The following is a 25,000-nucleotide window of genomic DNA, read 5'->3' on the forward strand; positions in this document are numbered from 1 at the left end:
ACGCAAGCATCAAAGGGAGGGCTTCTCAAGTCTCCTCCGAGAGCAGTGGCTACAGCTTTGGAAGACGTTGCACTGAATCCTCGGTGAGCCTGGCTCGGTCTGCAATCTAAGCCGGGTTGCTGGGGAGATGCACTCTGTTGTAACTGATGGAGGCTGTCAGTGGCAGCTCTACCAAGACCAAGGATGGCAACTAATCTGAGATTTACAATCCTTACTTTCTATCTGATGTTTACAAGGAAAGCATCGTGCAAGTTCCAGTAGCAAGAAATTTTCTGTAATCTATCACATCAGGATACAGCAGAAATGTAGCTCAAAAGTTAATAGGGTCTATGCAGAAGAACAGATGGGTCTATTTCAGGAAAAGTGCTTGCTGGCTTTTTTAGAAACAGAGTGAAGTCCCTGCCAAGTACAAGGTTGTTTATACTTTTGCTTTGGAAACAGAGGGAAAGTTCTTCCTTATTATTCAAATACATTAACTACATTTAAGTGTTCTGGTAGACTAAGTATTCAATATTCAAAAATAAGTAATTGTTTGGTCTATTTCATTCCTTAAATGTAGCTTTCAAAAACTGACAAACACCTGACCGGGTACGGTGGCTCACGCCTGTAATCCCAGCACTTTGGGAGGCCAAGGTGGGCAGATCACGAGGTCAGGAGATTGAGACCATCCTGGCCAACATGGTGAAACCCCGTCTCTACTAAAAGCACAAAAAATTATCTCGGCATAGTGGCGGGCACCTGTAGTCCCAGCTACTCAGGAGGCTGAGACAGGAGAGTAGAATGAACCCTGGAGGTGGAGGTTACATTGAGCGGAGACAGCACTACCGCATTCCAGCCTGGGTGACAGAGCAACACTCCCGTCTCAAAAAAAAAAAAAAAAAAAAGTGACAAATACCCCATGTCTGCCCTGGCTCCTGCCATCTTCACGGAGTGGACAGAGCTTGGGAAAAGCTCACTGTGGAGGCCCAGAAGGCCGGGCCAGGCCTTTGCTCAGCAGATGAGCGAGAGAGTCAACCACCCTAGGGAAGAAGCCCATATTTGCTACGTTACTGACAATATCCACATAAGTTTCTATTTTGCCTCCCACACAGACCTAGGATCCATATTTGAGCAAGTGGCTCATGCCAATACACCCTCCATGCCATCGTTTTCCTGACCTCCCCAAGAAGAGCTAGGCCAGGCAGCGTCCCCACACACAGGCGCTGGGGCCCAGGAAGAGTCGGGTCCTGCCCCCTTCTCCCTTGTCCCTGCACTTGGCTTGCTGTGGAAGCCCAGCAGTGCTGACTGAACCCACGTTCACCTGGGATATTCAGGAGAAGCCTCTGCAGAAATCAGCTGGGAAGCAGGGCTGTGTGTGCTGGCAGGTCACTTGAATGGATTTGAGGAACTGAGTTTTCAACACAGGTGCTGCCAACCAAGTCCCTCAAGCCCTTCGTGAGCCTAGAGCCACAGAGCCATTTGCTGCACTCTATCTCTAACCACCCTGCACAGAAGGCCAGTTTATCCAAAGGACCATAAAATTGTGCGTGTAAACACTTGAAGTTTGGCATAATGAATTAAAAGTGAAATCACCACTTCTATTTTCCATTAGTCCATGCATTCAAACAAGTGTCTCTTGAGTATGTGCATTGAATACTGTGGAATTAGGATTTAGTCCATGCCGTCAAAAAATATACATCACAGAAGAAAAGGTATAGCTTGTAACTGTAACGGTGGTGAACAGGCAAGAAATAAACATCATAGAAGAAAAGGTATAGCTTGTAACTGTAACTGTGGCAAACAGGACAGAATTTCACAGGCTCATCAGGAGACGCCAAGGAGGAAGCGATGATTCATTTCCATCTGCAGTAGATAAATGTTTCCTGGAGAAAGTAACTTTTCTACAGTGACATCTGTTCCTTATTGTTTAGATCTTGCTTGATAGGGTATTAAAATTATCACTTTCTATGTGCTGCTTATATAAAATACATCATTGTCAAGGGAGGTTATAAGTTATAAAATAACTTAAATACTTCACATAAGCTTGGGCTGTAAATGGTGCAAGGGAGTGGGATGATGTGTTCCCGTATTCTTGAGACACAGATCGGGCAAGACCCTGGTTCCCTTCTCCTCTCCACTGCCCTGTTCCCACATAAGGGGCAGAGGCAAGGCCGCCATGCAGCCCTAGAGCTGGCTCCAGGGCCAGGACACCATGCCCAGACTCTCTGCGCCCCATGAGAGAAATACAGAATGGGGGGAAATCATCGAGTTACCTGGCAGTGGGGAGAGTCCTTCATCAAAAGCCTGTGCTTCCAGGATCCAGGACTAAGAAGGAGCTCCCAGGAAAACTGTTCTAGGTGCTCCTGAAACCTGAGCACAGAGTCACAGCCTGGCAGGAAGCACCAGTGATGCAGGTGTGCCCAAGACTGGGAGGATAGACAGATGCTTGGAGGCCAGACTGTCCTGAAGGAGATGACCACTTTTCTCTCTGGTTCGTTAGAGACAGAGTCTGGGCTTCAATTTTGTATCTGGAGTCTCACAGTACAGAAATATCACAAAGGGATTAGACTTTGTATACTTACCCCAATTTTTTTCCAGTTTAAAAAAATCGTGTTTATTGTGACTAATTCTAAATCCAACAAAGAAAAATAATTAAGTGTAAAAACACATGCCTACAAAATGTAAACCACAATCTCTTTACCCATAGAGACCCAAAATTTAGTTTACGTTTTCTTCAGTATTATCTGATTTCTTTTTTTTTTTTTTTTTTTTTTAAGCCATTACTGAGGTGTCTCCTCACTGCCCCATGAGGAGGTTCATGGGCTCTTCAGGGCTCTTTGCTGTTTTATCGTTTCTTAAGTTTAAGGGCAGGATCATTTTCCCACACTTCTTTGCTTCCTTGATCACCAATTTTTCACAAGGATGTCATTGTGCATCGGAAAACCTAGTAACTGAACTTCATTAAAAGTGAGAACAATAAGGACATGTTGGCTGCTATGACAGCATCCTCAGTCACCGAATCTCCCTGGGGAACCACACCCCCAATCTCCTTGTAACCCCAGCATGCAGGTATCGCTGCGGCTGACGGGACTGGCCCACCCTGGGGGAGGCATGAAAGCAAAGAGAAGGCAGGTGACTCATATTTAGGAAACTCGGGTGATCCTCTCGAGTCACGTTTCTCAGGGTGTCAGGGGACCAGCCACATGCGGGGAACCTCCTGGCCTGGCAGGTGGCAGACTCTGATCACACACGTTAATCAGAGAATCTAAAGGCGGGCGAACTCTGAAAAGTATCTGTAAAGGAAGGACTCAAGCTCTGCTGTGAGCCCACTACACACGGGGTCAAGCAGGACGCAGCTCCCAAAAAGCCACCCAGCGTCCAGTCTCCACTCCACCCTCATGGGAGGAACACCTGTCAAGTCACAGAACACGGGCTTCAGCGAACGCCTTCTTGCGCCACCTCCACTGTCGCCCAGCCCTGCAGGAGTAGCCGCTGAGTAGGGGAAACAAGTCTTTGCTCCTGACCCTGCCCCCGACACGCCTCACATTCTCACCGGAATCCCAGTAGAGTTCAGTCGCAGCGGCCTTTCCCTCACAGCACCCACCTCTTCCACAATCGAATCCCAGGCTTGTCCTAGGCCCTGCTGCACATGCCACCGTCTCTGGCACCGGGACCTCAGGCTGTCCTCACGCAGCCACCCGCACCTTCCCAAGAGGGGGATCCGCACGCCCCAGCAGCCGCTACCCGTCTGTACCAGGACATTTCGCAGATTCCTCAGCAAACTCGACGCCCTTAGACTGACGCCCTTAGACTGTGAGGCTCTTCCCTCACAGACCCTGTCACTCCAACACGTCACCATCTACCGGCCACATGCAACAAGCCTCTCTCCCTCCACACTGTTGCCCGTTGGCACCTGGCCCTCCGTCCTGTCCACACTTCCATTCCAGGACATTCCTCTGGGATCAGCAGCCCCAGACTCACCCCCTACACCTACCGCACTGAAAATAACCTTCTTCTTGATGCATCAAACAAAACACAGAAAACCACCCTCAACAAGCACGTACCTTGAGTCACAGAGGAACACCCTGTGAGCCCTGACCCTGAAAGGGATCTGTGAATGTGAGTACTTCTAGCCCTGTCCCGACCTTCAGGGCCTGGCAAACCCACACGCATGCTCTCCTCTCTCTCCAGCTCCCAGCCAGATTCTGCCATTTTCCTCAGCTTTAAGGCAACACCCAAGGCTTCTCACATGGCCCAGAAGCCAGCCCTCGATGGCCCCATGACCTCCCTCCTAGGGCTCATACGGCTGCATGCTCCCTCCTGCAGAGCTCAGGGCTGGTCAGTATGGCCCAGGGGACCGGCCACCTTGACGCTGGGCATAAGACCAGCACTCCCACGTCTCTGGGGAAAGGAGCAGCCCTGGGCAGGGATGCACCTGGCACCCCCAGGGAGGGGCCAGGTGTGGAGGACTAGGCCTCCGCCCGCAGACATGTCAGCACAGCATCCTGGAGCAGAACCTCCAGCCCAGCTGAGCCTACAGATGTCCGCAGCCCTGGACAGGGACAACATCTTCACAGTGACCCAAGGCGACTGGGCCAGGACCGCTCAGCAGGGCTGCCCTGAATCTGCAACCTGTAGAAGCTGTACAGTCATACGTGTATGTTGCCTTAAGCCACTAGGCTTTGGGGTCACTTGTCACACAGCGACGCACAGTGGATGCGCACGGGCTCCCAGGACACGACGGCCTCTGCCGGCCTCACCGGGGCTGTCTCATCTGTTCCCGCGACATCACGTTTCTCAGAGCCAAAGGCTGCCAGGGCCCCCTCTTTTCTTCATAAAGTCATTATAAGCTCACAATACAAAGTGAAAAGCAATCTGTAAAATACAATGTATGACGCAATACAGGGTGGTGAATGCACAGGCGTACACGTGCAAAACAGGCACATGCGTGAAACAGGTGAATGTACACACGAACAGGTGTACACATATGAAACAGGTGCATGCATGAAGCAGGTGTACACATGTCAAACAGGTGTGCATACATATGTGAAAACACCAGACATGAAGGGCTGTCTTTGGGAGCCTGGTTTTTAGGCATCTCCCTAACCCTTTTAGCATCTGGCACAATCACAAACACAGCACACCACAGTACTGAGGGGAAGCCCCAGGTTCTCAGGGGGGCACATGAAGCTTTTTATGTATGCCACAGGTTGCATCACTACCTTCTAGAACTTCAAGGCCCCCCACTACCAGGACTGGGTCACCAGCCCACACGGACCTGCCCCTCGGATGGCGCAGCTGCTTCTAAAACAGAGGCTGAGCCCCACCCAAAGACCTGCAATATCTGTTATTAAATCAAGACTTGGCCATGGATGAATGTGAAGATTTTTATTAAATGTGACTCTGGAACATTCAAAGGACCATAGCTGAATGCTTTCTGCAGCCCACGGCATGTCCAGATGCTCATGGAGAAGGCCAGGGAGTGAGAACCCACGGAGCCCCGACAAGGCAGACTCGGAGCTGTGTGGCGCAGTTAGCACCGATTTTGTTTTGACACTTGCCTTTTATATTCAGATTAAAATGAAAAACAAGACACAAAAGTAGCTCACATTCTATTTCAATTCTCTGGATTTCTGTAATAACTGGGCCCCTTTCCCTCTGGTTTCCCAGCCAAGAGTTAAATAGGCCCAGCTGGGATTTGTCAAAGTCTGGGCCTCTGTTGTAGAGTAAGTGAGGGGGGCAGGGAGGGGAGCGGGGGATAGGGAGTGACAGAGGGAAGGAGAGAGAGAGAGAGAGAAACCCCCGAGGGCTGGAGGCAGGAGGGATGCTCCCTGGCAGCCTCAGGCTCCCCCTTCCTAGGTATCTGAGAGCTGGCATCATGCGTGCGGTACCGTCATATGACTCGGCTGACAGACACCAGAATTACAATAAAATGCTTAAGGAGAAGAGTAAGCACCAGCATCTTCAGATTAGGATAGTGTCCGAGTTCCATGCTTGCCTTGTATGACATTCTATAAATTGTAAAGATAATGCATTTTCTTACCAGCCACGCTGTTCAGCAAATACTGACTATAATAAAGACCAGACAGCATCTGAGTACTGAGTGTGTGTCAAGCCTGGTGAGGTAGGAATCATTTACTTTGTTAGAGAAAGAAAGAGGCTCTGAGAGAAACTTCCTGAGGCCAGGCAGCCATCTCCAAACCCACCTCACGTCTCCTGACCCTGAATATAGAGAACCCAAGTCATTCACGTGAATAATTTACCCACATGCATGTCAGATTGAGATTCAGCCCCCAGATCTAATCATCTCTATACAGAAATGTGTCAAGGAAGGTACAATTCTATGACCTCGAGCTGAGGGAACCAAGGCAGGCACCCTCGACACAGATGTGCGGCGGAGGCAGGCGCCCAGCGCAGGGGCAGGCAGGAGCACGTCCAGCCCTGCCCAGTCACACAGCCACCCTGCCATGCCAGTGCAGGGGCCGCCACCGCGTCTCGGGGTAAAACAGCTTCTCCTGCACAGGAATCTACCCCTGAAAGTGTGTTCCTGAGAAGGTGTGGACCAACATCTCGGAAATCAGACACTGTAACACGCTTGTCTATACAGGCTGCCTGTGTCCGGGAATCACCAATAATTCCCATCTCGCCATCAATTATTTCTGGTAAATATTGATTCAGTTAACTGAGTGAACACAGGAACAAAATAATGGAAATGTCAGTGAATCTGCTCCACCTGCTGAAGAGCTGGGACTAATGATGAAACGGAAGGAATCCTGGAGAACGCAGCAGGACCCCAGACCCCGCGGACCACCCGGTCCTCCCCCACGGACCACCCCAGCCTCCTTCCACAGGAGAGTTAGTCGTGGGGCCAAGGAGTAGTTTCCAAGGAATCTCAGAGGTTCTCAAGGTCTTCAAAGTTTAACGGGAATTGAATATTTACATCTGAGTCCCAGGAGCACATTAAAAGTAAAATTTCTCCTTTACACTAGAATATTGAGCTTGGTTCGGTGGCACTGGCTGTATCTCATGCTCACGAGATGTTTAGAGGCAGTCATGCGTCTCAGGTGAATCATTTTAATAATGAAAGAAGTGCTTGGGCCCTCGATCCAGGATCACAGACCCCATCAACGAGGGTCTAACCAGGACAAGCCTCAGCCTGGAACGGCTGGTGTTTGTGGGGGCAGGGAGGAGCACCAAGGAAACGCAGGGACAAGCCCCACACAAGTTCGGCATGTGCTACCCCATGCAGTGGACATCAGCCTCTTTTGTTTTTTGTTCAGGAAGGAACATATAAAAAAGCCTGGGGCCCAGGGCCTGGACTCCTCAAAGCTCCCCACAGAGCCGGGTTAATTGGCATCTTCCCTCATGTTAAAATCAACTATATATGGCCGCTGAGGGCATCTCAGAGCAGGTGCTTTCTTGCTGTCTGGGGAAAGCAGGAATTCCAGGCCTCTGCCTTCCTACCTCCCCAGAGGCTCTGGTCCAGGTGAGCTCAGCTTCTCCCAGGTAAGGAGCACAGACCAGCTTCCCACATGTCCCTCAGGTCACACAGGAGCTGTGCAGACCCTTGTACCTTGGCACGAGCCCTTGCAACCCACCCTAGAGGCAGAAGCCCAGCCCTGTGGCCCCGGCCTGGCAGGAGGCAGCTACTGGGGCCCCTGCTCAGGGTTCAGCACAGCAAGGTCCAGCCACAACAGTGAGACATCTGTCACCCAGCCATTCGTCTTTAACCTAAAACAGACACAGGGATTCGGCAAGGGGTTTCTTCCCCTGACAAACCCATCCTCCCTGTTCTTATCTCTCCCTCCTGCCTTGTCATGGCCACCCAGCACTGCACACAAGGCCTGACTCCCAGTTTCACAGGGAATCCAAGATAATTATGATTTTGAGAAACTGGGAGCTACATAGAAAGTGAGTTGGGAAAGCCAGTGTCCACTGATCCCCCACTCCACACAACCAAAACCCCACAACCAGCCTCTGCCTCAGCCACACCCTCTGGAAACCCCACATCCACACCAGCCACACAGGATCAGGACAGGGAAGGAGCAGGACTGTCTTGAGAACTTAAACTCTGGAAGCTGAGTTAAATCAGTGCCGCTCAAATCTTGTCACCATCGATATTGTTAAATTGGGAGATTCCGTCTCTGGGGATCTGGAGGGAACCTGAGGCTCTGCACTGAGTGAAATGAGCACTCGTGCTGGAAGAAGACGTCAGGGAAAGCAACCGAATCTGGAGTCGCAGCTGTCTGAGGCTTGGGTCCCACAGGGAAAGTGGCACCAGGGCCCTCAGGGCAGTGGCGGAGGTCCCAGGAGGCAAGTCCAGGCGCAGAGACTCTTGGATCCAAAGCTTGCTCCAGTGACAGAAGGGGCTGCTGCGCTGACAGCCACGAGGCAGGCAGCCTTCAAGCTCCTCCAGCTGCCGTCCTGCAGGCAGGGAGGACAGTGTGCCCAGACCACCCCGTGGGCTCCCCCAGCCTGCCAGGCTGGTACTCTTACTCCAGCCACAGACAACAGTCCCCATGTTCCAAGCTAGGTTGAAACAGTGCCCCAGGCTTCGGGACACATGCACCCCTGCAGGGCCACTCCTACCCAACACCGATGGCTATTCCCACACATCCCCAACTCACAGCAAAACTTAAAAATGAAAGTCGGAAGATACAGCCAGGAAACCAATGCTCAAGAAGCAACTCCAGGGTGACTATTCCTAGAGCTATCGCTACTGAACATCTTTACATTTCCAGGGACTTCCTAGAGCTATTGCTGTTGAAAATCTTTAAAATTCTTCATTTCAAAATTAGCTTTCATCACACTGTCTCCCTATTCTACCAAGACTCTAGAAAACAAAACCATTACAAATTCCAATTCTATCTTATAGCAAGTTAGAAATGCACATGTTTCCTCAAAGGATTCTATGTGTTTCCGTGGCGATATCCTTTCCATGCCCCATGCTACTGCCTGCAACAGGGAAGGCTTTTCCAACCCAACACAACCCAGCGGCCCTGAGACACGCCCCTAATGAATTGTCTGCAAACTCCGTCTTCCATAAAAACAGTATTGAAAATGAGCTTACTCCAACCCAATCCGGGTACCGAGACAGGCTTGCCTTAACGAATTGTCTGCAAACTCCATCTTCCATTAAAAACAGTACTGAAAATGAGCATATTACCACTTTTTAAAAATTACTGTAAAGTGGACAGTGTTCAGTTCTGTGGATTTCGGCACAAATATTCCCATCATCATCATCATCACACAAGCAGAACAGTCCCACAGCCCCAGACCCACTCACGAGACCTCATAAGCACACTCGCCCATTCCCAGCAATCACCGTCTCCATGTTCTCCATTCCCACTGGTCTGTCTTTTGTGAGTATTGTCGGAGGGGCAGGTCACAGCACAGCAGGCTCAGCCTGTCTCTTTCCTGGGCATCGTGCCTGGAGGTGCACCCAGGGTGTCCTGTTATCAGCAGCCCCCGGCCTCGGGGCTGCTGGGTGTTTATTATTCCATGTATGGCTGCGGCACATTGTAACCTGTTTTGGGCAACTATAGACAGTGCTATTAACATCTGGGCACAGTTTTTCTTGAACATCAGCTTCTGTTTCTCGAGGGTAAATACCCAGGAGTGGGGTCACCAGGCCCCACGTTTATGTGAGATCAGTTTTGTAAGAAACCGCCAAGTTGTCTGCACCGTGCTGAACCCCAGCATCGCACAGGAGTCCCGACTGCCTGTCCTCACCAGCACCTGGGGCTGTCGGAAGACCTTAGTCAGGTGCTCCAGCAGGGGTGTGAACAAATTCACTGCGGCTTTGGTGCACATCTCGGTGCAACCAGTCATGCTGAAGGTCATTTCAGATGCTTTCGTGCCATCCTCCCATCCTTCTCAGCGAAGCATCTGTTCAGGTCTCTGCCCACTTTTAAGTCAGGTGGTTTGTTCTCTGTCATGAGCCATGGGAGTCCTGTGCATTCTGGATACAAGTCCTTTGCTGGCTGCATGGTTCGTAGACATCTTCTCCCCCTCTATAGAAAATGTGTCTCTTCAATACCCTAGGGGTGTCTTTTACATTAAAAGTTTAATTTTGATGAGTCTTACCCTACTTGTTTTCTTCCTTGATTATGGATAATGGTATCATGGCTAAGAGCTCTAACCCTAGGTGTTGACAATTTCCGTTTCTTCTACAGGTTTTGTAGTTTGGCATTTTACATTCAGGGCTATGGTCTACCTTAATTTTCATACAGGAATTTCTCCTTGTTTTCACTCTTTTGCATATGGCTGTCCCATAATTCCAGCAAAATTTGTTGAAAAGACTCAAATTCCACTGAATTGCTTTTGCGTCTTTGGGTCTGTTCTGGACTCCACTCTGTCAGCTGACCCGTGTGTCTTCCTGAGCATAATTTACAACTTTAGTGTCCATCTCTGTGAAAAAAGTAATTCTGTCTGGAAGCAAAAACCACATTAGAAATGCTCTAAATAAGATTCTTCCTCTTGTCAGGAGAGCAAAGCCACCGCCCTAAGCAGAGGTGAGGCCTCAACAGCTCCCAGACAAAACCTTAACACACAATGGGGAATGCAATTCATTTCAAGATAGTTACCAAGGGCCACAACCTGAGACCAGCGTAGCCATGAAAACTGCAATAATTTCACAACAGAATGAAATTCATAAAGAACCGCTGAGAAGCGTGTGATAAGTTACATAAATCACCGTACCTTAAATTCTGACGGTTGACTAGAACAGAAGTAGCTTCACGGTACAGTTCAAACAGGAGAAAGGTAGGTAGGGGTGGTTTCCACACCACACAGGGCCTGCAGGAAAGGGACTCTCTTCCTCTAAACGGGAGATCCCGGGAGTGGTGTGATAAACCACGGTGACAGGCATGGAACTGTGCAAGCCGGAGTCGCGGCCTGGGCCCCACGACGGAGCCTGTGTCCATGAACGATGAGGCTCGACTGTCAGGCTGGAGGCAACTGAGGCAGTTATCAGGGGACAGGAAAATGAGCGCACGGTGTGAGGCAAAGGTCTGAAACTGGGCAGCAACTTTGAGTCAAGTTGGACAAACGGACTCAAAATACAGGTTCTAAAAACACCACAGCGAACTGTTCCTCGGCCCTGGAAAGGCTAAGTGACTAATGCCCAACACTGAGCATCTGCTACCAGAGACGACCCTGGTGACGCAAGGCCCAGCTCCTCCGAACCCGCGCAGAACCTCAGCGAGGAACTTTGCTGGTATCTTACGGCATATCGACATGTTCCTTTAAAATCTGGTATTTCATCAACAATGCAGGTGCCAGCTTTGACTCATTCACATTTCGATTAAACAAATGTGACCACGCCAGGTAAGAGTTTACTACAATCTTTAAACAGAGCCAGAAGCTACAGTTTGCTCCTACACAACACCACGTCTCTGCAAGTTCGATGGATTTATTACTTTCCATGTCTTCACTTGCCTAGTGCTAGAAAGCAGATTAAAAACAGAAGGAACCCAGAAACACTACTGAATGAGACTCAAATATCTTGCAATCATCCTGATGAGATGTTTATTAAACAGAAATGTTCTTACCTGTAGAAAGCAGCACACATCAACACGCACCTAGAACTGTCACCAGCATTCCAGATCATCTTCCCTTCCACGGCCACAGTGCAGGGCGATGGACCACGCACACCTGCAGACCCACGGAAAGCGGGGTGACACAGCCGATTCTTGTAGCGAGCAGGCCAGGGTGCACTCAAAGTGCATCTCTTTCCAGAGGGCCGCCACGGAAAGTTACACATTTATTCCACGGTTTAGCGGCGCTGCACCAAACATTTCTGTAAGATTCTCTAAGCAAGCCTTTCCTTCTGCCTAAAATGGCCCAACAAACTGAAAAAGCTCTTGGAGCTGGCAAAGACTTCAGTATCTCCTTAACTACTGTCATGCGCGTCCATGTGAAGAGAGCACCAAACAGGCTTTGTGAGCGCAACATGGCTGTTTATTTCACCTGGGTGCAGGCGGGCTGAGTCTGAAAAGAGTCAGCGAAGGGACGTAAGTGTGGGGCCGTTTTATAGGATTTGGATAGGTAAAGGAAAATTACAGTCAAAGGGGGGTTGTTCTCTGGCGGGCAGGAGTGGGGGTCACAAGGTGCTCAGTGGGGGAGCTTTTTGAGCCAGGATGAGCCAGGAAAAGGAATTTCACAAAATATCATCGCTTAAGGCAAGGACTGGCCATTTTCACTTCCTTTGTGGTGGAATGTCATCAGTTAAGTCGAGGCTGGGCATTTGCACTTCTTTTGTGATTCTTCAGTTACTTCAGGCCATCTGGGCACATATACGTGCAAGTCACAGGGGATGCAATGGCTTGGCTTGGGCTCAGAGGCCTGACAATTAGAGTCTTCAGTTTTAAGGTGTGGGGTAAGATCATATAATCCCCAACTAGGCTCCTGATGTTGTGTGTGGCATCCAGCAACAGCACGTTCCATTCCTGGATTAAATTTGAGTCAAGAGTCCACAGTGAGAACGATTTCTGGTGAATGAAACACCAGGCAGGAGGGCGATTCCGCTGGGCAGCTCTTCACACACAGCCCAGGAGCTGGGGGGAGACGAAGAGGCCGACTCGCGTCCACCGTGCTCATGCCCCCTTCGAATGCCCCCAACTCCTAGAGGCCGGACCCAAGGGAAATCTGACCTGAAAATGGGCAAACCCTCACTTTGGCAGAGGGACAGGGATTCGGGGCCACACCTTGACCTCAGAGCAACACAAGTACAGACACAGCACCCCAGAACACCCTCCCCACCCAAATTCAAGGAAGAAAACCATCGCCCCGTCCCCTTGCGGAAACCCCCAGCTGCTTGAGCAGACGCCTGCCGCGCACCGTGTGCAGCCTCTCCCGTCCACGTTCCGGTCTCAGCACCTGTGCCTCAGCCCTGGCACTGCTCGCCACACCCACAGGTGTGCCAGGAGAGGCAGGTCCGAAGGTCTCCACTACACCAAAGCCTGTAAAGCCAGGGGACCGCTCCCTCCAGCAGGAGTCCAGAAGCAGTGACTGCAATAACATCACGGCATGAGAATTCTCCCCTCGGTCTCCGAGTCTCCAGTCTGTTGCCCACCAGGGTCTTCTGCCAACGGCGAGGCCCAAGCTGGGCGTCACATTTGGTTCTGACCATTTCCCTTGTCAAGATCAATACTGCAAATATATCCAATTCATCCTGCCACTAAAAACGAAATAATCCACCATCTCCATCACAGATGACACAGTCAGGTTTCCATCACTGGGGTGGTTTTTTTGTTTTTTGTTTTTTGTTTTTTTTGACATGGAGTTTCTGCTCTGTCGCCCAGGGTGGAGTGCAGTGGTGCGATCTCGGCTCACTGCAACCTCTGCCTCCCGGGTACAAGTGATTCTCCTGCCTCAGCCTCCCAAGTAGCTGGGATTATAGGTGCCTGTCACCATGCCCGGCTAATTTTCATATTTTCAGTACAGACGGGGTTTCACCATGTTGTCCAGGCTGGTCTCGAACTCCTGACCTCAGGTGATCCACCTGCCTCATCCTCTCAAAGTGCTGGAATTACAGGCCTAAGCCACCATGGCCTGCCATTACTGGTGTAATTTCTAAGCCGCTCTCTCACACCCACTCCCTTTTTTTTTTTTTTAAACCAGCTCTATGGCTATATTTTTTCCAAGAGAACCCGTTACCCATTTGAAGTACAAATAAGACACCATGTTTAAAAACCAAAAATGCCAATTTACGTAGAAGTCTCCAAATACCCAGTCTATTTGAGCCTTGAGAATAAGATCAAGCTGTTGGCTGAATACAACTTCCCTTTCCATCTGTCTGCCTGTTAGACACAAGGACAAAGCCACGAGCTAGGGACATAAAGGCAGCAACCACCAAGGCAGCCGAGACTCCAAATAATAGCTCGAAGGACCAACACAAAGGTACCACACCCTGCACGCCCTCCTCTCCTTCCTTTTCAGAACTTCCAGAGGATGAAACAGGGACCTCCTCAGACGTCCCACGGTGCAGGCGGCCAGAGGGGAAGGCGGCGGCAGCCTGAATGAGGCCACCGGGAAATCACATTCCACAAACAGAAATTCTCCATGTGCTTTACATCCTCTGTCTCTGAAGAACTATGCCAGTCTAACAGTCGCTAGAAAACCTTATTCAAGTGTCATTTCACATTTCAAGCAAAGAAAACAGTGGTGGGGCATGAGGGAAAAACATAGCCATGTGTTCTGGGGTATTAAAATTAAGTTTTCTTCTGTTATAAATGTATAATTATACATTCTCAGATTTCTGTATAATTGATATGCTTCCTAATTAGCAGACATAGTAATAAAAAGTGAATTCCCGAGTGTAAGATCGGAGGACCCATTCACATGGCTTCAGGTTCTGCTACTGTGTTTCAACTTAAGAAAATGGTTCTGTGTATTGGTAACAAGGCGTGAGTGTCTGTGTGCTGTAATCAGCGTTCATGTTGGCTCCCTAGCAGAGGATGTTATACTGTTACATTATCTTCTACAAAAAATCCTGAAAAATGAAGGCTGAATAGACATACACACCCTCCCAAAATAATCCAAATGCCCATCGATATGAAAAACAGATGAATTACAGTTTCCATCATGGAATATTCCTCAGCAGTCAAAACAAAGTATAGCCACAGGTTCCAACTAGGATAAAGAAAACCTTTTAAACACGTTTAAAGTGAACTGATGAGGCGGAATTCCGCGATTACAGACATCGGCTCCAAAAGGGTACAGTTCTGAAACCTGTGATGTAGAATTAGTTAGCAACCCTGTTTAGGGACACATCTAGAAAAAAGCAAAATAATGACTACACAATTTTACATTCTTTGTAAATTATAACTACTATGAAAATTCTAAAAATGTGAAAATCTTCCCAACTCTTCCTTTGACAAGCTTCAAAATAAATACCCTGGCGTTGCTTGTGACACTCACAGGTGTGCCAAAATAATTGAAAATATACCCAAGTTAATAGAATCAAAACTTGAAGATGTATGAGTGGTCCCTGCCTTGCTATCTCTACATCGTGTAGAAATTTAAGAGCAGGTAGTGGCACTGCAATGCAAGGCTCAAACCAACTGGGTATTTGGAAACTTCTGTGCAAAATGACCTTTTTTGGTTTTTAAACATCGTGTTATTTGTACTTCAAACAGGTAACTGTTTGGTTCCCTTGCAAAAAATACAGCCATAAACCTAGTTTAAAAAAAAAAAAAAATACGGGAGTGGGTATGAGAGACAGTAGCTTAGAAATTTTACCAGTAACGGTAGGGAGCAGTGGTTCATGCCTGTAATCCCAGCACTTTGAGAGGCAGGACCCACAGGGTCTTTGAGGGCACCAGTCTCCTCTGTTGCCTTCCTGCCGGACTGACCCCAGGATATTCACTGGGTTTCCATCCCTGTCTCATTCAACATCCCCCCCAAGGGTAGCCTTCATCCTCATCTGGGGCTCAACTCTGCCCAATTTCCTAAATCTCTGCCTTCAGAGCCTGAAAACACCCACGCCCAGGGTAACCCTAGGTCCACTTTTACCCTAGAGAGTCCTGATTTTATCTGTTCCCCCAGCATCACCTTAGTGATAATTTATCCTGTAAATTTTGAAATGCCTTCACACCTCACTCCCGCTGTCTCCCAGCAGACCCCACTCAGACGCACCTGCCCCAGACCCCACACCCACGTCTGTGCATGCTGCCCTGCTCTGCCCCTGTGGGAACCACCTCTCTTTCTTGAGGAATCAGCTGGCGATCATCTCCTTGTGGAGGACTTCCCTGACTCCAACCCTCTCCAGCAAAGGCAGAAGCCGTACTCGGTACTTCCCCCAAAACTCAGGTCAAGTACGAAGATGGTGCGGATGCTAGCTGTGCCTGGGATGCCATGGGCAGGGTCCCCAGATGCTCTGCACATGGCCCGGGGCACAGCCTGAACACAGCAAGTGCTACAGAAATAAAACCGACATGCGCTGACCTCGATAGGGCCTCCTTCACCATCTACATCTGTCTCCCCTCTGGACAGTAAAATCCACAAGACAGGGAGGGCTTGTCTCACTCATCTTCAAACTCCCAGGGTCACCCTGGCAGGTAAAGGGGACTCAAATGTCTTCTGAAGGAAGCCGCTGGTTAGCTGCCAAGTTAAAGGGCCTCTGAAAATCAGAGCTCTGCATAGGAGTCCAGCACACTTTATGATGAATGACTCCAACCACGGCAGAACTCGCCGTGGAACCAGTGCTGACCAATTCAGGGTTTGTTCACTGTTTCTCAGTTCATTAGCATAACTCACTCTAACAGAGCAGCCACGCACAGATCCTCGGACATCTACACAGAGTGGGATGATGGCGCCGAGTCACGTGAACGCCCCGTTGCAGACTGGGAGACACCGGTCAGACACGGACCCAGGGAGAGCGCAGACCTCGCCTTAAATGGGCTCCGTGTAAACAGCACTCCCTGCCAGGTCCTTTCCTATCTGCACAGCTTCTACAAATTCAACTCTCGCACCTGACACCTAAGAATACTGCATACCCCCATGTGAACCCCCCACTTACCTCCCAAAATAACCCGGCATGGCCGAGTACAAACCATTTCAACATAAGGGAACTGGAGGGCATGTGGGGCTTTCCCGAGTCCCTGCTGCCTCCTGACTGGAGGGTCCAATGCTTCACACACACCCCTAGTGAAGGGCGGGTCTCTTCGGCCCCCTCAGCGTCAAGAAAACCCATGTTCACTTTCTCAAGACCACACACAACCGAGTCACAAAGCAGGGCGGAACCTCGACTATCCGGATTCAGGTCATGTCGAGTTTAAGAGCTGCTGCTGTGAACACTGCAGGAAATGATGAGCCTGATTCCGGCTTTGACCTCGAGAAAGTGAAACTAATTTCACTTTCCGGGCCCAACTTCAAAGGCCCGCAAAGCCAGAGAAGGCAGAGGAGATGGAACACGCTCTCACCCCAGACCTGCTGCAAGGATGCACTTCTCAGATGTGTTCCAAGGTGCACAGCGTGTCCGGTGCCTGTTCAACTCCACTGACCTGCAGGTCTTCTATGTGGCATCAGCCTCCTGGGCACTGGGGGCAAGAGGTATAATGGCAAGTCCCCTCTGCAGCAAAGATGAGGTCCAGGGACCCAACACAATAGAACTGACCTTTTTCTGACAGTCTTAAAACAGAAGGAAAATACTGTACAGCCAACGTCCCCTCAGGCAGGTTTATTTACCTGTGACTCACAGGCCATGACAGACAATTTCGGGTTCTTACCGATTCCTATTTTCCCCATCCAGGAAGCCTTTCTTTTTCAGCTGAGGCTTGTGGCTACAGACACTAACGACACCAAAATCAGAGTACGCAGGTGCAGTCAAGTCATATGACTTCTCCACTAGAATATGCACAAATGTTCATCAGCAAATCTGATCTTTGCTTTACCTCCTCCTCCCATGATCTAAAAAGGAGTTCACCACACACACCCCACTTCGAAAACATAATTCATACTCGCATTCAATTCTGGGCATTCGGAATAGACCTAATGGGGAATTAAACCTCTCCTCCAACCCATTACTTAGTCTTCTTAGAGGATGAAGGATTTTGCATAACACAAGGCAGCATATAAAATATCTTGTATAGAAACATACTTTCAAGTGGTCCTCATTATAATAATTCAACTAATATACAAAGGACCCAACACACAGCACAATGTCTATTAGAAGAATGATTAATTTGTTTCCCTAAAAATCCTAATATCTACACAGAGAAAATGCCCTATACACATTTTATCATTCTTTACAAGTATAGTCATACAAACAAAGGAGTATCACAAAAGCAAAAGAACACATTTGGTTTGACTTGCAGTTCTAAATTTAATATAAAATTGCTAAAACCACCAAGACAAACATGACTATGAAATACTTAAGGATCTTCACCTAAATTCAAGTCATCATTCAACCACCAATACCTCTGCTCTCCTTACAGGAACTTTCCAAAAGTAAATTCTGGAATTAACAGGACAAATTTTTCTGGTGATAGAAATTAGGAATAAATTGGTTGAAGGCTGTTTCCTTGGCTGTCAAACTTTTCCCCAATATTTTGTAAAATAAAAGCATCAAACCAATCTTTACTTTAACTTACAATCTATCAAGCAATACTGGAGCAAGCTTTAAATATTAGCCACATTCTGTCAGGGCTGACTAACGTTAAATCAGTATCAGTCTCATGTTTTGCAGCATCCACAGCTCGTCTTCTCAAAACCACTTAAGATTTCATAATTAACTCAATTAAACAATGGAATTCATCCCCTTGATCTTTGACATGAAGGGACAATTTTCCCCCAAAATAGTACCTCTTTCCTTGACATGATTTAATCTGTGGTTAGAGTATTTAACAGGATTTCTTTCCTTCCTAGAAAATAAAATATACACCTTTCTAATAGGAAAAACACTAACTGATAATGCTATAGCTTAATCAGGTCCAAAGCGTTTTTTTCCTAAAGTTAAAAAAAGAACCTAACTGCATCTTTGGACCTTATGTGAGGTAGTGTCCAGGGTCACTGGGACCCCTGCTTGGTCAGTGCAGCCGGGTACCAATTAAAGACAGAAACCCAAGGGTTCAAAGCCCCTTCCCAATGGTTCCTCCTAGTGGAAGCCATGGGCACAAGGGAATGCGGCATTCTACAGAAGGCTTTGGGGATAGGTTGCTTGAGAACATCAAAGTGGCTCATGTCCCCTGAATATGAAGCCAGTGACAGCTCCCAGCTTCAATGCAGCACCATCCACAGCAGCCAAGGTCCGGAATCACCCGAGTGCCCGTCAACAGGGGATGAAGGGAACATGGCCCGAACATACACAGGAGCAATACTCTACCACACAGCGGAGAGCCCTGTCATCCGAGACAGCATGGATGGAGCTGGAGGACATTGTGTTAAGCAAATGAGCCAAGCAAAGAAACGGCGCATGTTCTCACTCATAAGCAGGAGTTGAGAGCAGATCTCATGGAGGCCAAGAGTAGGTGGTCAACAGGGCCCAGCAGAGCTCACTCATAAGCAGGATGGGCAGAGGCTGGCAACGGGCACAAACACACAGCCTAATGGGAGCAGAAGACCTACTATTGGTAAATCAGCAGGGGGATGGCAGTGGGTCATCTACTGTGTATTATCAAAACAGCTAGGAGAGAATAATGTGAGCATTACCAGCACAAGGAAAAGAAAATATTTCAAGTGAAAGACATCCCAAGTACCCAGATTTGATTAATATAGGGATGAATCAAGATATCACATGCACTCAGAAAATACGTACATATATTATGTATCAACAAAAACCAATGACAGAACCATTTGGGAAGCACATGCAGGAGAAGAATGGGAAGCCTGACGTGGTGTGGCTGTGTGTCCCCACCCAAATCTCATGCTGAACTCTAACCCTGTGTTGGAGGTGGGCCCTGGTGGGAGGTGATTGATTTATGGGGATGGTTTCTTATGGTTGAGCACAATCCCCCAAGTGTTGTCCTCATGATAGTTCTCCTGAGATCTGGTTGTTTGGAGGTGCATGGCACCTTCCCCTTCACTCTCTCTCCTCTTCCAGCCATGTGAAGACATGCCTGCCTCCCCTTCACCTTCCACCATGATTGTAAGTTTCCCCAGATGTAGAAGCCTGTACAGCCCACAGAACTGTATGCCGATTAAACCTTTTTTCCTTATTACCCAGCCTCAGGTAGTTCTTTATAGCAGTGGAAGAACGGTACAGTCCTCAGGACCAGCAATGTTTTCCTTCTACCCAGTGGCCAACAAGGGTCCCACACCCTAGCTGGTTTTCCAAAGCCTTTGCCAGAATGCTGAGGCTGTTTTGGGGATACTAACTTTCCCCATCTCTGGCAAACCAGATGGGCCATCCTATTTGCCTCTTACCTTTCTCAGAGAAACCCCACCTCTGAAACAGCCTCCACCAGGGGCCTCCTTCAGCAGCAGCAAAGCTTAGTATTCCTTGCACTTCCCTTCTTCTGAACAACTAAACATCTTAAGCTTGTTTTTCCATCTTTCCAGCTCATTGAAAAAAAAATATTCTTGTGCTTTCTATTTTCCTCACACACACACATATAGAAGAGAAGAGGTGTGAGGTCAGGGGCTCTTGTTTTCCCGGATCTGAGCCTGGCCCTCAAACACTAGTTGAATTCATACTAACACGATATCCAGAGGCAGAAATGCAAATATCCCCACCACTTCAAATACCCTAAGGATTTAAGAGGCCGAATGGCCCATGTAAATATGGTTTGTGCTGGGCCATTCAACTGGTGTCCAAATGCCTGTCCAAGCGGGCTCTTTAATTTCAGGACTTTTCAGACAGCTGTTTTGTTGTTGTTGTTGTTCTGTTTTGTTTTTATTAAAGGGATCTATTACAGTTACAATCAAGAATATCCCAGGCCGAGTGTGGCGGCTCATGCCTGTAATCCCAGCACATTGGGAGGCCAAGGTGAGCAAATCACCTGAGGTGAGGAGTTCAAGACCAGCCTGGTCAACATGTTGAAACCCTGTCTCTACTAATAGAAAAATGAACAAGCCATGGTGGCAGGCACTTATAATCCCAGCTACTCAGGAGGCTGAGGCAGGAGAATGGTGTGAACCAGGAGGTGAGGCTGCAGTAAGCCAAGATCGTGCCACTGCATTCCAGCCTGGGCAACACAGCAAGACTGTCTCAAAAAAATAAAAGTAAACCAACACGCCCACTTAGTTCTTCACCAACGTCAGATACATCAGTTAAAAGAAAAATAGTATGAAAGCATGTTTTTAAATTTCAGTGTTCAATTTAACCATATCTTTTAAGAAGATATGAAGACAGAATTTCCCCAAGGATCTGTGGAGAAAAAAGGAGTTAAGAAAATTTTAAAACCTCAGGAGAAAAACAAGTATGGGGTAAGACCTCGAGGCAAAACTTTTTCTTTGCACTTTGATTTCAAAAGAACAGAGATGCCCAAAATATGAACTCTCTCATCTGCATTTTATATTCCTCTATGTCCTCTGAAAGGCTGGAGATGGGATCCCAGGTTCCAAAGTGCCTGGCCACGGCTCACATCAGGCGGCATCTTTCACAGCCTTTTACCCCCCGACTGTGTCTAGAGAGCTCTGTGGCCCAATTTACACAAATAGGTCCTAATTTACACACGTTCATCACTTTGAACAAAGTCTCAAGAAATGAGACAAATATTGACACTCCACAGAAGCAAGTATTCTCTTCCGAAAAGTCAAGTGTCAGGTTCCCATGAGCCAGATAACTTGGTTACAGAAAGCACTGGCTGATTACTGGTTTAGTGTTAAATGGGTTTAAAATGTTAAGTGATCCGGCGCCCCTCCCAGTGGGTGGGCGCGTTGAGCTGGCTGCAGTAGTGATGCACACTGACCACGTTCTTTCCTTTGGTTTTGCTTCAAGCAGCGCACCCTACACTCAGGAAGAAACCATAGGATGGCATCGAGGTCTAGGACAGTTCTAAGGAGAGCTGCAGGCCAACCGCCTTGTCTGCAAATAGTCTCTCATTTCAGAGGAAATCACTCAACAGAGTTCATAACACGTGAATTTCAAAAATTTGTTTTTCCAATTTCATCCCATTAGAACTTTTGAAGAACAGATGTACACCTGCTCCAAGTCAATGAGAGGACACTCGGACAGTCCCTCACAGGTCCCACGGCCTCCGCCTCCCACCTAGAAAACGTCAGCTCAAGCCGATCACAGCACAGTGCGATTTTCTGTAAATAATGTGCACGCCTGCATCTGAGCTGAGATGTGAATGTCTGGAATGTGCCTGCCAGACCCAGGAGAAACTGCAGCAGCTGTGGGGACACAAGCCTCTAAGCATCCGATTTGGAGGAAACTCAAGGCAACTAAAACTAGTTCCACTGGTTTTTCTTGGCAAGGCTTGACCAGGCAAACTGTTGTCACTGTTGCTAATTCATGGTAATTGGGATGGGGACTTAACAGGAAGTAATTAGAGCAATTACAGAATTTGCTACTCAATTACAATGGCACAGATTCCTGAGAATGGAAGAACTGTTGCCCAGGAATAGAGCTCAACAGGTCCTCCCCATGCCCCGGGAAACATGGCATTTCCACCCACCCCCGCTTTGGTCCCGTGGCCACCACCCTCCTGATCTTGGCCATCTGATGGCATCACTCCCCACAGCTGGAAACACCTGACTTCTTGTCACTCTCCCATCTGCCCTGCCTTCCTCCAGCCCAGCACACTCAGGGATGCCCACATACAGGACCAGGAAACCAGGGTTATCCTAAACCAGTGCCTGCATTCAAAGTCCTCCACAGCAGGACAATCACCAACGGCCAATACTCCCAGAACCTTCCACCTCAAAACGGGAGCACATTTGGATTCAAGTTGACAACACTGCATTCTCTTTGCAATGTAACACACGGAGGCATGTCAGGTTCCACCTAAAGCTATCATCAGGTTCCACGCTGGCCAGGAGCCCAAGCCTAGTCACTCTGCATGATCTCAATTCACCACCCACAGAGAAGCCTGCAGTTTTCTTCTGGTGCACGGTGTGGATGGTGGATGCATTTCCCCTGAAGACTTGGAGACAGGAACCTGGCCAAGGAGGCCAGTCAGCAAGGCCCGGACGTGCCCCTCTGCTGTCTACACACAGTACCCAAGTCTAGCAGTGCTGACTCTGTGGTGGGATCCATCTGGGCCTGCAGAGGACCCGAGGCACAGAAACCATGCAGCCTGGCTGCCACCAGAGGCCTAAGGCATCCCCACAAGGCTCTCCAGCCAAGGTGCCCTCACCACAGGCAGAACCATGCAAGAGAACTGCCTGCTGAACCGGAAACGTCCCAATCTGCTCAGCCAACACAGAAAGACAACAGCCACCTACAGCTGCTGAGCCCCAAAATGTGGCCACTGGGCCTGAAGGGCTGAATCTGGAATTCAATCTGTGATGTTCTTTTCAAATGTGTTTAGCTATGTAATCAAACCTTTATTCTAATTAAATTTAAAGGATCCACTGGCTATGGGCTCCCTTGTTGGGCATCACAGCTCCAGGGAGTAAGAATGGGAAGGAGAGGCCCAGAGCCTCTCTACATTCTCCACGCTAATTCAACACGTCATCATAAGGAAAGGCACTCCAGCAGGAGAGGTGTACACGGGAAGAACTGGGTTGGCCCCGACACAAGTATGACCCCCATGGCATCACAGCTGCCTCAGCCAACAGGCAAAAGACAATGATGCCCACCTGGACAGGCCACCGGATGTGATGACGCACCCCAAGCCCTAGTCCCACAGCAGCCAGAGACCACCCGCTGCTCGTCCCAGGTAAAACAGGCAGAGCTGCCCGAGCCCTCAAAATGTGGATTAAGGGAATTCCCGTGATTCCCACGACACACATGACACTCCTCGCAGACAGACACAGGCTTTGCTGTGAAAATGCAGAGGACGGTGCAGTCCCTAGGTAGGCTGCTTCTTCCAATGATCGGGGAAGAAACCAGATCCATTTCCTTGTAGGAGAATCATTTGTACCATGATTAGACAGAAGACAGAAGGTGGCTGATGTTATCAAATCACCAAGCACCACACGGCTGCTTCTTCAAGGAGGACCTGGAAACTTGCAGCCACCCGTGTAGAGGCCGCCGTGTTTATAATGGAGACATGGGTGACTGAGGTCTGGCTTCCTCAGGGAAGCTAAATTTGAACTTTCACCACTGAGGAATCGGTTATTTACAGTCATTCATCCTCAATGCAGAAGAGGGCTCAAGAAACTGTGCCACACTTCAACACTCAGGGTTAGGGTCAGGGTCAAATTCACAAGTTTTACAAAATGTATTTACTTGGGATGTCAGAAGAGATGTAGCTTCACAAACCCCCCCAACCAAGGGATTGCTTAGCCCCTTCACCAGTGGATCTCACCAACGGATGACACATCCACACCTCATCCATGGCAGCACAGAAAACCACTTGGAAGACAGCCACTCCCACCAAGCTTCCTGGCTTTGGTGTTTTAAATCTACATCTCATACATGAGATTACACTCCTCCAAACAACAGACATTGCGACTGTCATTTCACCCAAAAGGGCTTCAGGAAATGACACGTGGCCCAGGCACCAGAGGTCGCCAGCCGCCTTACTCTAGCCTAATTTCTTTGTGCCTGTATGGAGGCTTCACAGATACAGCCCAGTCACATTAATGAGCCTATGAGAAGCTCAGGGCATAGACGAACTCAGTGCTGAATTTTTCCACATTTATCACTCTTTTGTTTTATCCAGAAGACAGCTGAGAAAAGCTGGGGCAGATCATCTCCTCGAGTGTAATGACTCCAGCCACTTTTCTTCACCCCAGGTCACCCCTGTCACACGCTTTTGAGAAACCAAAGCAATTCTGTTCTCTTCACTCTGGGTTCCAAGAACCAAATTCCTCCATTTTATCAATCAGATTATCAAGCAGCCATTTGTAATCTGGAATGCAATCTGATACAAAATTTAAAATTAATTTAGGTTGCCGTAATAGCTCCTATTTACGTTATAGACAAGGCATGAATGAAAACTAATCTGTTTGTTCATAGGACCAATTTTGTAAACAAACCAATTACTCAAGCAATGATTGTCTTCAGTCAGATGCAAATTTGCTCATAAAAGATTTTCCAGTAGGAATTTTTAAATCCATGGTCTGTATTTCCTGAGCGTGTCTCTCTACCTCCCTGAGTGCACAGCAGGACTTCCCAGGGCATCCCATCAGCAGGCCCATTGAACAGAGTAAGCCCGCAGCCCCCAGCCCAGGAATCAAGTCCGAGCCCCAGCAGCCCCTCATCCAGGCGGGGCTTCCTCACCCAGCACAGCACCCAGAGGTCTTCCAGGTTTAATGCCACATGTGCGTGGAAAATAGAGTCCTGGAAGGAGCACAGTGGACATTCTACAAATGCAAATTCCCTCCTGGAACAGCCCAGCAACCCTCTGTACCTTCCTCAAAGTACCCACACCAGGCAGGCGTAGAGTCTAATGAAGTGCCTAGGAATCAGCTTTTAACATTATTCTGATGAATAAAAAAGTTTGAGAGGCCGGTCAGCTAGAGG

General features: G+C 48.5%; 1 long non-coding RNA gene across 1 annotated transcript in view; it reads right to left on the reverse strand.

Moving 5' to 3' along the window:
- LOC139363816 (uncharacterized) overlaps nucleotides 1-17,721 on the reverse strand; it is a 28,793-nt gene extending 11,072 nt beyond the window's left edge. The window contains exon 1 of the long non-coding RNA XR_011624840.1: nucleotides 17,211-17,721. This is a non-coding gene — a long non-coding RNA (uncharacterized lncRNA). The remainder of the gene's footprint in view (nucleotides 1-17,210) is intronic.
- Between the last annotated feature and the right edge of the window lie 7,279 nt (nucleotides 17,722-25,000).

Source organism: Macaca nemestrina, chromosome 6 (assembly GCF_043159975.1).
Source record: "Macaca nemestrina isolate mMacNem1 chromosome 6, mMacNem.hap1, whole genome shotgun sequence".
NCBI classification, from domain to species: Eukaryota; Metazoa; Chordata; class Mammalia; order Primates; family Cercopithecidae; genus Macaca; species Macaca nemestrina.